Genomic DNA, 16,369 nt, shown 5'->3' on the forward strand with positions numbered 1-16,369 from the left:
GCTAATGCTAGAGAAGAGAGAGAGAGGATTCAAAAAGACCTAAATAAACTGGAGCAGTGGGCAGCAACCAACAGAATGGTTTTTAACAGGGAAAAATGCAAAGTACTACATCTGGGCAATAAAAATAAAAAAAGCATATACAGAATGGGAGGAATAGAGCTAAGCAACAGTACATGTGAAAAAGACTTAGGTATACTAATAGATCATAGACTGAACATGAGTCAACAGTGTGATGCAGCAGCAAAAAAGACAAATACAATTCTGGGATGTATTAACAGAAGCATACAGTCTAGATCACGTGAAGTCATTATCGGTCTTTACTCCTCTTTGGTCAGACCTCATCTGGAATACTGTGTACAGTTTTGGGCACCACATTTTAAAAAAGACATAGACAAACTGGAGCAAGTTCAGAGAAGAGCGACCAGAATGGTGACTGGTCTGCAAACCATGTCCTATGAGGAACGGTTGCAGGATTTGGGAATGTTTAGCTTGCAAAAAAGAAGACTGAGGGGAGACTTAATAGCTGTCTACAAATATGTCAAGGGCTGTCACATTGTAGAAGGATCATCTTTATTCTCATTTGCACAAGGAAAGACTAGAAGCAATGGGATGAAACTAAATGGGAGGAGACACAGATTAGATATTAGAAAAAACTTTTTGACAGTTAGGGTGATTAATGAGTGGAACAGGCTGCCACGAGAGGTGGTGAGTTCCCCTTCAATGGACGTCTTCAAACAGAGGCTGGACAGACATCTGTCTGAGATGATCTAGTGAATCCTGCTTTGAGCAGGGGGTTGGACCAGATGACCCAGGAGGTCCCTTCCAACTCTACCATTCTATGATTCTATGATTCTACTAAGTGCGCGTGTGCCCCTAGTAACCCGTTGTTTACCATAGTTACCAGCCTGATCGCTGCTCCCGCTGGTCACACACAGCGATGTGTGCTGACCAGCGGGAGAGCAACGACCAAAAAATGGTCCAGGACACTTTGCAGCGATCAGCGACCTCTCAGCAGGGGCCTGATCGTTGGAAAGTGTCACACATAGCGACATCGCTGGTGAGGTCGCTGTTGCGTCACCAAAACCGTGACACAGCAGCGATCTCGCTAGTGATCTCGCTATGTGAGACGGGGGCTTAACTCATGTAAGACTATATAACTATTGGAGGTCCAGATACCACCACCAAGCCCTGGGGCACTGTCGGACACAGACAGAAAAGGACCCCTGTGCAAGAACAATATATGGGCCCTTTGCAGCCCGAGAACTCCTAAAAATGCAAAATTGTACCTGCTTTGGAACCTCTTGCACCAATGATATGACCGCCCCTGCCCTGGTGCCTAAGGGGGCCCAATAAGAAGACACTAGTATTATAATTAGTTCATGAGGATCTTTATTAAGCTGTTTCCACCAGTTTTCTTGCAAAAATAAAGTTGCAAGAGGCGTCAATTTTTATTCAATTTTACACCACTCTTTTCTAAAAATTTTGGCAAGAGTAGCAGAAAAGACCCACAAATTTACTATAATGCTGGGACTTGTTGATTTTGGCGGCATAGGTGACTTTTTGCCACTGCTACATCGTACCATAATGCAAGGCAGTGGGGTTGCATTGCTAGGCACAAAAATTAGGAAGCACTTGAATTTTTTGTGACTTGCTTGTGACCCCATTCACTTGCATTGTGCTCCGATGTAGTAGCAATATAGAGTGATCTTTGGCCACATGACTTGTGTCGTAGCCTAAGAAGCTTGTCCCTCCTAATAAATGGGGTGCACCTTTGGTTCTGTGCGCACATGAATTATTTTTTTTTGCTTTTTTATCACATTTTGTTTCTGCGCAGATTCGTCAGAAAAACTGAAGGATTTCCTAGTGCCAGCAAAGTGAATGAGATCCCTCAGTTGCATATTTTTTCCTTGCAGATTTAAAGCAGTATCAAATCTGCAGCATGTCAACTGTTTTTGTAGCATTTTTCATCTATTCTAATGAAATGGGGGAAAAAAAATCAAAAATGCAAGCAAAAACGCATCATATTTTATGCTGCATTTTTCTTGACAACACATCAGTAATTTGTTTTCTTAGGGTACGTGCACACAACATCTTTTGCTGGCAGATTCCACCTGTAACCCGCCTGAAAAAGTGCCGCAAACCCACCGCCGAAAAATAAACAGTGCACAGCAATGTAAAAACGTACATCATTGTGCATATGATTAGTCTTTTGTCGCTTCATTTATCCGCTTCAGGGTTTGGACATTGTGAAGTTGTTAAACTCAGTAGCTACACCTAGGGTATGTGCACACAAAGTCTTTTTTTTCCAGCTGCAAAGAAACTTCAGGAAAGTGCGGGCGGTCTTTTTTGTGATGCGATTTTGCTTACGGTTTTGCCGTCGGTTTATGCAGCGGCTCTGCTGCCAGCGCCTTTTGATGCGGTTACAAGAAGTAACTAAAGACTGAACATGTGCACATAGATGTTGTTTTCAGGGTAAGAGAATGAGTCCGTCAGGTGCACTCAATTTAAAGACTGACCCCTCCTATCGGGACAACTACATTTACTACTTAGGAGGGGGGCGAGAAAAAACACCCCAACACGTCAGGACTAGAGATGAGAGAGCTCGAACTGTAAAGTGCTGAACTCCGAACACTGACTTCTCGAGAGAGTCTTTTGCAGCCCAATAGCCATTAGAACGACCATTTTACAGCACCAAGGTTGGGGCCCCATTGACTTTTATGGGGTTCGGGTAGAGTTCTGGTACCCGAAACAAACTTTGGACTAAAGTTCGCTCGAACCTAACGAACCTGAACATCCATGAGTCTGCTAATCCCTAGTCAATTCCACATGCAAGCTTAGGACAGTAGCTGTAGCTACATACTGTGCACTATGTTAATTTTTAGCAACGTTTCGCAGCACTTTTTCAGGCGGGTTCCACACCTTGAGTGATAAGCTGCTAGAAATGTCTGGCAGTGGCTCTTTTGCAGAATACTCAGGAGTAGAGATGAGCAAAACCGGACTTAAAAATTTGGGGTTCGTACTGGACAGTTAGTGTCTGGTGCTAAACGCCTAACACGGACTTCTCCCGAAAGTCCGTTGCAATGTTCAAAAGTTCCGGGGGAAGAAAGAAGGAGAGAGAGAATTTTAGAGCTCATAAGTTCAGGTCCCCATTCTTTTCAATGGGGTTCAGGTTCTGGTTAAAGTTTGTGTACAGTTCTGGTACCCGAACCGAACTTTGGAATAAAGTTTGGGTGGGTACCAGAACCCCGAACTTCCATGGGTCCACTCATCCCTAGTTTGGAGCACTCCTGGGTATGAGAGAGTTGGGCAAGATATCCGCTAACAGAATGATCGTTCTGGGGGGATTTACTACACCGGCTTCTGTGTAAGTGGGGTCCTTCCTAATTGAGGAACCAAATTGTAGATTTTACATTAAATCCAAGAGCTTCTGAATATGGCGCCTCGTATGGTAGCATATTGTGTGGGTAATAGAGCCCAATGATGACACATTTATAGGGTCGGTTGACTGTCTGCATGGGTGTCTCCTAGTGTCTCTGACCACCGACTATGCACACAGTGTTTTTCATGAACTTATTACAATATAATATCGCTACACGGTGGAATTTTACTGGCGGTATTAAAAGCGCATTAATACCAGATTCTTTACACACCTCTGCATACAGCTCCACATTGCTGTACCGTGCTGCCGTCGTAACCAAGGCGTCTAATTCACACACACTGTGTGCGGAGGGGTTGCTAAGTGAGATTAAACCCTTTACTTGGATTTAATCCCTCCAGCTCCCGTGTCACTGAAAGCTATTTGAATTCTTTGCTCTTGTTTGATAGTAAACAGCAGCGTGAATACACAACACAGAGGGGTCCGGACCCCCACATCTCTAATCCTCTACTCCCGACCCCCCATCCTTGAAATATTTTTTAAGGTTGCTATAGCATTGAGTCATGCATTGGTATGCACTTAAAAAAAAAAAAATCCCGCTGAGTCTTAGCCGGAAAAAATAAGCAACGGATTAGGGTTTAGGGACAAAAGGAGAAGAGAGTGAGGAATGGAAGCAAAAAGGGTTAACTGCATGGCCGCCAACTCTTTCAACTTCAAGGATTGAGTTAAGGTATAGCAAGATCCAAATTCCCTGTGGAGCTTTTACCGAAAATGTGAATTCTATAGAAAACAAGTCTCCTGGCTAATTTTTGGCGTATAGGTTCTGTAGCCGTAACTATAGGTAAATGTGCTTGCCGCCGTCATTAATAAATGTTGCTCCCAGTGGAAGTGACCCTTGACCCAAGGAACATGCCCCGTCATTAGGAACCCTCCAACTGTTTTTTTAACGCATCAGTGTGTTTCTAGTGGGACTGACCTATTAGCCCATTAATCATTGGCATTATTAGCTAGGTCAATTTAGCCCTTCGAGTTTCTGACCCATTAAACATGTTGGCTAGTTTGGCTCTAACGTGGGCCTGACCCTTTAACCTATTAAACATGTCACCAGTGTTCGGTCACTTTATCTTTACGTGTGGACAGTTAAATGAAAATCCACTAAAGAACTGTCCCCATTAACTCTCCGCACCGCAGCAGGGACAAAAGCATCTGCTGGTAGCAATTGTCCCCAAAGGGGTATATATTAAACCTGTCCTAAGCCTTCTGTTGAATGTCATTTTGGCCATAAAAATATAACAATGACAGAGGGAGGAGACAGCGCTCGGAGACGGCTCCCCTCTTCCTTTTGAGTATTAATAATTTACAGCGCTGATGAGTTTGTAGTGGAAAGCAATCGGACTCCTGGAGGGAGAACATTAATGCTGGGTATTTACGCGCCTCTTCTTGCCAATCAGCGGCTAATTTGCTAGTCCCGACGTCTCTTTGGCAGCTATTTCCAAATTGTTCCTTTATGGACTCATAAAGGCTTTTTTTTTTCTACATGGACATTTCTAACATGTAAAATAGGTTTCGATTACACCTTTTTTATGCAAAATGTACATTTAAATATTGTGCATTGAGCCGTTTTTAATCATTGTAATTTTGAAACGTTTATTGAATATTTTTTGAAGGTCCACCTTGAAAAAAATGAATTCCCCAGTTGTCCAGTTATTCTTTTCTGCCAAGTTGGTAAAATAAGTATTTAGTTGATTCTTAGTTATGACTACTTTTGGGAAAGTTGGGTAACACTATTTTATCACTATCATTCACCTTCACTAGTGTCTTGAATGGACAATTTGACAAGTTTTGCAGTAACAAGAGATGAGCGGACCCGAACTTAAACGTTTGGGGTTCGTACCGGACAGTTAGTGTCCAGTGCTAGACGCCGAAGATGGACTCCTACCGGAAGTCCATTGCAATGTTCAGCGTTCGGGAGAAGAGAGAAAGAGAAGAATTTTCCAGCTCAAAAGTTCAGGTCCCTATTCTTTTCAATGGGGTTCGGGTACAGTTCTGGTACCCGACCCAAACTTTAGAATAAAGTTTGGGTTGGGTACCAGAACCTGAACTACCATGGGGCCGCTCATCCCTAGTAGCAATGCATCTCCTGTTTGCATATTTCGATACAAGGCAGATTCATTCCTCTGGATTCCAGAAGAGCTGTAATGGTAGCCATATTGGTTGCCAGCCAGCTTTCCTGGATAAGAGATATATCTAATAGTGTTGAAAATGATGTTAAGCTTGATGGAAAAGGCAAATTGAGTGAATTTTTCTTCTTTCTTCAAGAGCACATTGCTCCCCTACCTTCCAGCTTCCTCACTTAGGGCTGACGGTTTGTACCAGCAGCATGGTTGAGCCATTGGTCCAAATTGGGTGCTCTCCGATGCTGCAAGCTGTGGCAGCTTTGCTTCTGCAGCAACAAAGGAGCGCAGGAGCACTGAATCTGGCCAACTTTAGAGTAGTTCTTGTAAACATACTCTTTGCCTAGGGGACAGGCCACCTCTGATACACAGCGGAGGTGGCCAGTAACCTAGGCATCATGCAGTAAACTATAGAAATAAAAACCCCTCCGTTCTTGAGAACAGAGTATTTTTTTAATAAGAATAAATTGCAAAGGTGCTTGTTTTTACAATTATAACCATTCAACAAAATGAGACAATCCCTATGGAGTTGAGTTATTTTACCAAATTATTTTTGTTAGAAAAGTAATCCTAGGAATAGCTGATCACGGGTTGTTTTACATTTAAAGGCTCCCAAGTGATCAGCTATAATCTGAGAAAATCCTTATAACAAGTGTTACTTTCTCCTGCAGCGCCCCCACAGGGAAAATTAAGCATTACATGTTGGCCATTTAAATCAATAGACTGTCCATATAATACATGGACTTGCACGAGTCCTTCAGAGAGAGATCCTTACTTTCCAGATAATTTATAGAGGTTGCAAATAAGAGATTCCATAAAAGGGATTTTGCAAATCTGTTTTCTAAAACTTCATCCCCTTTTAAAGAAATATAATTTAAATAAGGCAAAATTACAAAAAAAAAATAATAGCTATAATGTCCAACAAAGTCCTTTTAGTGAAAGATCACAAACTTCTTCCATTCTACAGCTCAGCGGATCCTGACAGAGAGCTGAAGGACTGGCATGGGAAATGGTGTTTGCTTTCCTATGTAGCACAAGGTTATCCTAAGGACAAGGAAAGACAGAATAAAACAAAATACACAGAGGAAGCTGGCAGGCGCTACAAAGAATAACACAGTCTCAGTCAATAAGATGCATTGTGAGAACTACGAGGAACATATAGAGACATCTATGACCCAGCAAAGCAGTTGCCTACTAAACCTCAAGAAATTCTGAATCTGCTTTTTTAAGGAGGCATAACTTGGACCTTAATGGAAAATGTAGGGGCTAATTGTCCCATATTGCTACCAGGGCCTAGGTGCAACTGCTATATATGCACCCTCCGATGTGCATGAATATGAATAGAACTGGTCCTAAAATAAGCCATCTTAAAGGTGACCATAGTGGGCATTCATCATCCAAACATCTTAATTTAGTAGGTCATTTGTTGATGAAGTTGTCTAACCTCCTAGTTATCACCCCTGATTATATTAATGGTTGTCAAATCCATACATTCATAGTGGATGTCCAAAGAAGGGCAATCTTTGCAGACTATCATACCAAGAAGGTCACTAAGAGAACGTGTCAGTGGATGAATGGTGGTTGGAACTGGACAAGTCGACAAATACTCCAAACCCTCTGATGTGGTTTTGTTAGGATTATGAAATATTGGACTTCTCTCCAATATGACAACATGAGACTATAAGGCTAGGGCTACGAGTAGAGATGAGCAAACCTGAACTTAAAAGTTCAGGGTTCGTCTCGGACAGTTAGTGTCTGGTGCTAGACGCCAAACACTGACTTCTCCCGGAAGACCGTTGCAACGTTTGGAGTTCCAAGGAAAGAGAGAGAATTTTTCAGCTCAAAAGTTTGGGTCCCTATTCTTTTAAATGGGATTTGGGATCTCGTTCAAGTTCGGGAACAGTTCTGGTACCCGACTGAATTTGGAATAAACTTTTGGTCGGATACCAGAACTCGAACTTCCACAGGTTCGCTCATCCCTAGCTACGAGGCAACTTTTTGGCGGTACGCCTGTCACACTGCCAAACTTTGCTACATTGTAGCGCAATACAAGTGAATGGATTCGCATTGCGACTTTGAAGATACTGCAACAAGGAAGTCACAATATAGCTGACACAGTTGGAGTTCTTGTGACTTACTTGTCGCGATCACAGTACCACCGAGGTTGCAATGTGACCCTACTCACTTGTATGGCATTGCAATGTAGCGCGACACCTAGCAAACTTTGGCCATGCAGCATGTGTTTTGCCAAAAACTTGCCTTCTTGCCCCAGCCTAACAGTTGAAGAGGTAAGAGTTATACCCATGCCTTGGTGCTGCATGGCAGGTTAGTCCACTTACAAAATTTGCATTGGGTCCCTGAAACTTTAACCTATGGATTACACATACAAGCCAACTTGAGATGTTGTCAACTTGCCAATCAATTATCCAATCTATATTGGTTTATGGACATGGAGGATGAAAAATACAGTGATCAGTATCCAAGAGACTTGTGAACTAAAAGTGGAACCAATTGGATGAATATCGGAATATTTTTCGTAAAATGTTCCAATAGGGCATATGGAACGGAGTACTGCTCATGAAATGTCCCTTTAACCCATGAAATGTCCCTTTAACCAACAGGTTTAGCTTTCCTCTATCTACATATAGTTTTTAATATTTATTGTACATTTTTTCCTCAATACAGAAGTTTTGATCAACATCACAAAAAGAAAAGAAAAGGACAACTTTTTGAGCTCCGCTTTATTATTATTTAGGGTTTAAGCGCACGCAGGAGTTGGTTCGCCTCATCACCATCATCTTCGTTGGCAGATATCAATTTTAAATTAAAATCTACGTGGACACATTCCCGTCTCTACCCGTCGATCAGTTTGTTTGTTTTGTTTTTTTTCTCCCCCGCTCTTTAATATCCCTCTTTCCAATTTAGAGTATAAATAATTGGAGCAGCCTCATAAAAAACGCCCATGCCCACGTCCCCAGAGCCATGTAAAAGTCTTCTTTTAAATGCTCCTTAATCACCGCCCCGTTATAAAATTACCATAGTAATGAGCTTTAAATGGAGCCTCCTTGATTTTTAATTAAGCTCCCAGCAGGTTACAGAATGAATAAATATATAAATGTATAAAACAGATTATTGAAGAATAGAAGGCAGTACTCCTCCGCTATCTGGAATATAACCCGTACCGTGCCACCAGGTGCCATAAAATAATTCACACCAGTATAAAGAGCGATCGCATTCCCGCCTTGTAGGCAACATAAACATGAATATTTTACCTTTATTACAATGTACGACAGTAATATAAAAAAAAATAATAATAATATTAATAACCAAACGCCAATAAACTGTACAAAAGGGGCTTCTGAATACAGTCACGTCGGCCCATTAACTTTTTGTGTTTTTGGCATCTTTTTTAGTACATAGTCACTCTTTGAGGACATGTAAAAGATGTTAACAATTTGGGGGTGAATTAATCAAGAGAACCACAAATTCGATTTATACATGTCGTATCCGGCTATATGGAGTCATAGAGTTGATTTCTCAGCTAAGGTCCTCAAGCCAGAGCATGAAGTTGTTGTGTTGTCCCATTAGGACAAACCCTGTAAAGAAGTAATGGACATCATAGAAGTAAAAATTTTCTCAATATACGCTAGAACTGAAGCCAATATGGTCTATAGACGCCCATTTGCCTGCTTCTTCCCAAATTAGTGAGCTTGTCCAGGCACGTCTACTCCATTAGTATTTTTTATTCCTTTATATAATGCCAACATATTCTGCAGAACTGTACAGATAAAAACTATCACTCACATCAATTCCTGTCCCTATTTCTCACAATCAAAATACCAAATTAGCCTATTTTTTTGGGAGGATGGAATTGTGGGAAGAAACTCACCCAAACACTCCATGCACGTGTTGTCCTTGGTTGGTCTCGAACCAAGGACATTGGTGATAAAGCGCTGCGGAATATGTTGACGCTATATAAAAATAAAGATTATTATTATAACCCTTCAGCCAATATGTTGATTTGTAATACTTACAGTTGTGATCAAAAGTTTACATTCCCCGGCAGAATTTTGCCTTTCTTGGCCTTTGTTTCAGAGAATATGAATGATGACAAAAAAACTTTCTCCACTCATGATTATTGGTTGGGTGAAGCCATTTATTGTCAAACTACTGTGTTTTCTCTTTTTAAATCTTAATGAAAACCAAAAACATCCAAATGACCCTGATCAAAAGTTCACATACCCTGGTGATTTTGGCCTGATAACATGCACAGAATTTGACACAAATGAGTTTGAATGGATACTAAAGGTAACATCCTCACCTGTGACCTGTTTGCTTGTAATCAGTGTGTGTGCATAAAAGCTGAGTGACTTTCTGGGATCCAGACAGACTCTTGCATCTTTCATCCAGCCACTGACGTTTCTGGATTGTGAGTCATGGGGAAAGCAAAAGAATTGTCAACAGATCTATGGGAAAAGGTAGTTTAACTGTATAATACAGGAAAGGGATACAAAAAAAATATCCAAGGAATAGATAATGCCAGTCAGCAACGTTCAAACTGTGATTAACAAATGGAAAATCAGGGGCTCTGTTAAAACCAAACCATGGTCAGGTAGACTAACAAAAATTTTGGCCACAACTGCCAGGAAAATTGTTGGGGATGCAAAGAAATACCCACAAATAACATCAGCTGAAATTCAGGACTCTCTAAAAACTTGTAGTGTGGCTGTTTCAAGGTGCACAATAAGGAGGCACCTGAAGAAAAATGGGCTGCATGGTCGAGTTGCCAGAAGAAAGCCATTACTGTGCAAATGCCACAAAGTATCTCGCCTACAATACACCAAACAGCACAGAGACAAGCCTCAAAACTTCTGGAAAAAGGTAATTTGGAGTGATGAGACCAAAATTGAACTCTTTGGCCACAACCATAAACGTTACATTTGGAGAGAGATCAACAAGGCCTATGATGAAAGGAACACCATTCCTACAGTAAAGCACGGAGGTGGATCGCTGATGTTTTGGGGATGTGTGAGCTACAAAGGCACAGGAAACTTGGTAAAAGTTGAAGGACAGATGCAGCACGTTATCAGCAAATACTGGAGGCAAATGTCACTTATCAATTATCAGCCCAGAAGCTGCGCATGGGACGTACTTGGATGTTCCAACATGACAATGATTCAAAACACAAGGCCAAGTTGACCCGTCATTAGCTCCAGCAGAACAAAGTGAAGATTCTGGAGTGGCCATCTCAGTCTCCTGACCTCAATATCATTGAGCCACTCTGGGGAGATCTCAAGCGCGCAGTTCATGCTAGACAGCCCAGGAATTTACAGGAACTGGAGGCTTTTTGCCAAGAAGAATAGGCAGCTTTACCATCTGAGAAATTAAAGAATTTCATCTACAACTACCACAAAAGACTTCAAGCTGTCATTGATGTTAGAGGGGGCAATACATGGTATTAAGAACTGGGGTATGTGAACTTGTGATCAGGGTCATTTGGATGTTTTTGCTTGTCATTAAGATTTAAAAAGAGAAAACACAGTAGTTTGGCAATAAATGGCTTCACCCAACCAATAACTATGACTTTTGAGCACAACTGTATATTATCAATGTTGGACAGTTTCATACTTTTCATGGTTCTAGAATTGTGCACCAAACTGGGCAATTGTCAAACTAGTTCTTCCACCTAAAGCATCGGATATCGCTCAAAGAGATGTTCCGCCAATAAGTTGGAAAATCTTGTGCTAACCCAATTTTTTGTCGAGAAAGAATCTTCACTGTAATGTTATATATATATATATATATATATATACATATACACATATACATACATAGACATACATACACACATATATACACATACATTCTGGTCACAAGTAAGCTAGGCAGCAGTACTCAATGTCAAGCAGCAGCTGCAAAAGCAAACAAGATTTTAGGATGTATGAAAAGAGAAATAAAATCCCTCGATCCCAATGTATTGTTACCCCTTTATAAATCACTGGTGAGGCCACATCTGGAATATGGGATCCAGTTTTGGGCTCCACATTTTAAAAAGGATATTCAGAAGTTAGAGTCAGTTCAAACGCAGCAACTAGATTATTACACATATATTACACAGCATGGAGGCCTCTCATATATTACACATGATGGAGGCCTCTCATATGAAGAGAGGTTGAAAAAGTTGGGCTTGTTTAGCTTAGAAAAACGACGCCCAGAGGAGATCTCATTTACATGTATAAATATATGTGTGGTCAGTACAAAGGACAACACATGACTTATTCCTTCCAAAGACCATACTAAGGACCAGGGGACACTCATTACAGGTGGAAGAAAGGCAATTCCGGCACCTAAACAGGAAAGGGTTCTTTACAGTCAGAGCAGTCGGACTGTGGAATGCCGACCACAAGAGGTAATAGTGGCCGACACTATAACAGCTTTCAAAAAAAAGCTGGATGATTTCCTCGATACACATAACATTGTGGGTTACAGTTAAATTAGACAAAATGTTAGACCTATAGTAGTACATTTAATACGGTAATAGTAATTACATAACCAGTATCATCATTAGGTTTGATCCAGGGTTCTAGGACTGATCACCTTTTCTCAGGGTCAAGAAGGAATTTTTCCCTGTGACGCAAATTGGCTGAATGCGTCCTGGGTTTTTTGCCTTCTTCTGGATCAACAGACTTAGGCATAGGGATTTTAGTAGTACCAATATTAGAGCCACAAGAGTAATACAAAAGATAAAACTAATTTAAAAAATTAAATGGGTTCATTTGTAATTGTAATAGTGCAGCAATAATAAAATGGTAATAATACATTTGTGAGGTCAAGTCTTAGTAAGTTAGTGTAGTGTTAGTGTAGGGCGTACAATTGGGGGAGAAAGGTTGAACTTGGGCCTGTGGTCACTAGATGTGTCTGTCTGCTGGATGGAGCAGTATCGATTGTGCTGCTGATGAGCGACCAGCCAAAATGTGAGCTGTAGCTGGGAGAGAGACATGTCATAGTTTCTCTCTGAATGGAGACTGCATGGGTCAGCTAGGAAAGCTGAGCAGTCTGTATGTTGGAGCTGCAGAGAACCGTGTGGAAGTTACAGCCTGTTCAGTGTGAACTGTGCCCGGAGTTGAACACTTCTGTTTGATGCTGGAAGCTGCTGGAGCTCAGGCTGAAGGTGATACCGAGACTTGTGGGATTGTCCCTCTTCTGTTTAAAGTTTGCTCGTGAAGAAAGGACTGTAATCTGTTTGGATGAGCCCACACTGACGTATATGTGCCTACTAAATGACCTGTGTATTTGCTGTGATACCTTTGTGCCCAGAAGAGGCTGTTTTTGGTTTTGAATACCTTGGAGTTTTATGAAAGCATTAAAACGTCACCTGTTTAGACCAAACCGAATTTTCTGAGGGAACGCTACCTAATGCCTATCTGAATCCCTGCAACATATATTAATTTTGGGGGGGGCAATTGTGGGAGGAAACTCAAGTTCACAGAGGAAAGATGCCATAAGCTTTTACTACATTGGGTCATACCATGTCAACAGTGGTCAGTCCACCATGATCAACACCAATAGGTGATCATATTTCACTAATATTCTGATGATAAATTGAAATTTTGTTCTCGAGTCTAATAATTTGAAGATTATATAATATATTTTTAAGTACAAAAAGTTTATTCTCAACTTGGTATGGTCCAAGAACATAGACCAAGAAGAGTGAGAAGCAGAGAAATTCGGAATGGAGCTTCTTCACGTTACTGGTAATGCCACCGGCTCAGATCTACTCCAGGAAGGTCGGGCAATCCCTCAGTTCTTGTGGGCAGGTTACACCACCTAATGGGATCGACATGGAGCACATTCATCCTCATGGGTCCTTTGGGTCGCCTCAATGGCGTGTATAACCATGACTCCTGTATACTGTACATACTGATTTATCTACGCATATATCTGCAGAATAGAATTGTAATACCAGGCTCACTCCACATACGGAAAAGATAACATGGGTTCCAGATAGACACGTCGCTGTCAACCTGGACTACACCAAGTATAAAATAAAAACATATTGAGAGCTGCTGAGAATTTGGCAACAAATAAGGAAACATATATCAACCTTGATCATTAACTGCTAACACTCCTCTCTCTAAGCAACGCACAACAGATTCCAAGTCATTCTGGGGTAATGTCAGGGCTCCTAGCTGGGGGAATGTGTTATTCAGATGTGTGTTCTGCATGAAAAACCATGAAAACCAAGGGCTGAGTTTAGAAACCACCCACAAAATACAGGATGACGCCAAAGCGCAAACACTTCCCCTATATGTAATGTTTCTTTCCACTAGAATACAGGACGAAGGACGATAATAATCATGTGGATGGCAGTTCAGTGGCATGGTATGTGTATAGCAGAGGTGGACACAGAAGAAAGAAAGAAAGAAAGAAAGAAAGATTAGATAGAGATAGTGAAAAGGATACAGAGAGGTACAGAGCGATAGATAGATAGATAGATAGATGATAGATAATAGATAGATAGATAGATAGATAGATAGATAGATAGATAGATAGATAGATAGATAAGTACTGAGAAACAGACAGATTAGTGGAAAAAGAAAGAGAAGGAAAGATTAGCTGGCTAAAGATGGTGAAAAGGAAACGGAGATAGATAGATAGATAATAGATAATATATAGATAATACACAGATAATAGATAGATGATAGATGATAGATAGATAGATAGAAATATAGATAGATAATAGATAGATAGATAGATAGATAGATAGATAGATAGATAGATAGATAGATGTGGAAAGAAAGAAACAGATATGATGATAGCTGGATATAAGGAAAGAGAGAGGGGGTTCAGAGAAATAGACAGATAAAGAGAGAAAGAAATACAGGAAAATAGAAGAAAGTAAGGAAGAAATAGGAAAGAAAGAGTAAGAAGGCAGAAAAGAAAGAAACTGCTAAACAGAGACAGAGAAATAGATAGAGAGATAGATGGCTAGATAAGAAAGAAAGACTTTCTTGTGTGGTTTAATATATTTGTAGAAAAAAAGAAGAGAAGGAAAGAAAGAGTAAGAAGGAAGAAAGGAAAGAAATTGTGAAACTGATAAAGAGAAATAGATAGAGGGATAGATGGCTAGATAGAGAAAGAAAGAAAGGAAGAAAGAAACTTTCTTGTGTGGTTTAATATATTTGTAGAAAAAAAGAAGGAAAGGAAAGAACGAGTAAGAAGGAAGAAAGGAAAGAAACTGTGAAATAGATAGAAATAGATAGTGAGATAATAGACAGGTTATACATAGATAGATTGATAGAGGAAGTAGAAGATAGTTAATAAAATACAGGTAGTAATAAGAGCCTAAGTGACACACATTACATGTTCCAGACGAGCAGTCTGATGAGGCTGCGGATGATGGGCATTATAACCCTTTATGCTTTTCCCTACTCACAGGTTAATCTTTTTGCAGGGTCTGAACTCTTCCAGCTGCGGACCCGCATTCTTCCACTATATCAAATTATATTATTTTATTTCATTGAATAAAATCCAGAAGCTATTTCACATCTAAATAAAATAAAAAAGAAGAAAGGGCCTGCGAGAAAAACTACAACTACTTCTGCTTCCTTTCTGCTGATTCAGCTGCGATGTTAAATATGAACAGATGGGGCCATTTCTGCCTCATAGATACAAGGGGGAAGAAATAAATAAGTAAGTGAACAAACACGGCCGAGCGCTCGGATATTTGTTGTCTAGATACACGTGTCTCCTCTCAAAAAATTACTTCTGATTGTAGGACAAATGATTTAATGAGTCAGGAAATAAAAATTCCCCTTTAAACGTGGAGAAAGAGAGGGCGAGGGAAGGGGGAGCCTGGTTGGGGGGGGGATGGTTTTGTCTGCTTTTTCTCATCGGCAACACTTCTGCATTAACTGTTTCCTCGCTGGAAGAGCAAATAAATATTAGCGACCACCCAGATTGACATGTTGGTTAACCTTCGTCAATCTTGCTTTAATACTGAGAATTGATTTAATATAATTTCATAGGTAATATTTAAAATACTGTCGATTGAAAATCAAAGTAAAATTTTATCTATTCATCAGTCTATCATTTAGCAATCATTATATTTATATTTTAAATTGTTTATGATCTATTTATTTATTTTAATCTTTTTGTCTATCTATCTATCAGACCAAACGGCAAAATGTGACATTATATGACTTTTGTTAAAGAGTTTGACTTCCAGCGTAAACTTTTTGTAGCTTTCCAATAATTTAGCATTTGACTATGAAAGAGTTGGAGTCAACATCTATAACTTTCGGCATCAGCCATGTCATCACCGGCGCTAACGGACATATGCCCTAGGGGCTCGGTGCCAAAGGAGAAAGCACCAATAGGCAACTCCACTATAGTCAAAGTACTGAGATACAGGACAACTAACTAGAATATTTGGAGCCTGCACGCTGCTTTGGTTATGGTACTGGATTGAGCAAATTATGGCTCTTTGAGTGCAACATCAGGCAGCTAAATATCAGGTTGTAGAAATTGTTACTTAAAGAGTTTCTTGTAGTTTACCAACTTATCACCCACCCACAGGTCTTGTGATAACTTACTGCTTGTCGGAGACCCGTCCACTGGGATCCCTACCGATCCTACTGGAGTCGAGTGTTTGCTGCATGTGCCCACCACTACTCCATTCACTGTCTATGGGTAGTGCCTTAATGTGATCAATAGCTGTGTAAGCACACTACAACCCCATTCACTTTCTATGGGTAGTGCCATAATGTGATCAATAGCTGTGTAAGCACACTACAACCCCATTCACTGTCTATGGGTA

The 16,369-nt window shown here is 40.5% G+C and overlaps 1 protein-coding gene across 1 annotated transcript in view; it reads right to left on the reverse strand.

Moving 5' to 3' along the window:
• The window catches only part of LMX1B (LIM homeobox transcription factor 1 beta), a 159,119-nt gene that overhangs the window by 27,905 nt on the left and 114,845 nt on the right, over positions 1–16,369 (reverse strand). The gene's annotated exons all lie outside the window — the stretch shown is intronic.

The sequence above is a fragment of the Phyllobates terribilis genome, unplaced genomic scaffold (assembly GCF_046119375.1).
Source record: "Phyllobates terribilis strain yellow unplaced genomic scaffold, ASM4611937v1 Scaffold_7__3_contigs__length_470593459, whole genome shotgun sequence".
Taxonomy (NCBI): Eukaryota; Metazoa; Chordata; class Amphibia; order Anura; family Dendrobatidae; genus Phyllobates; species Phyllobates terribilis.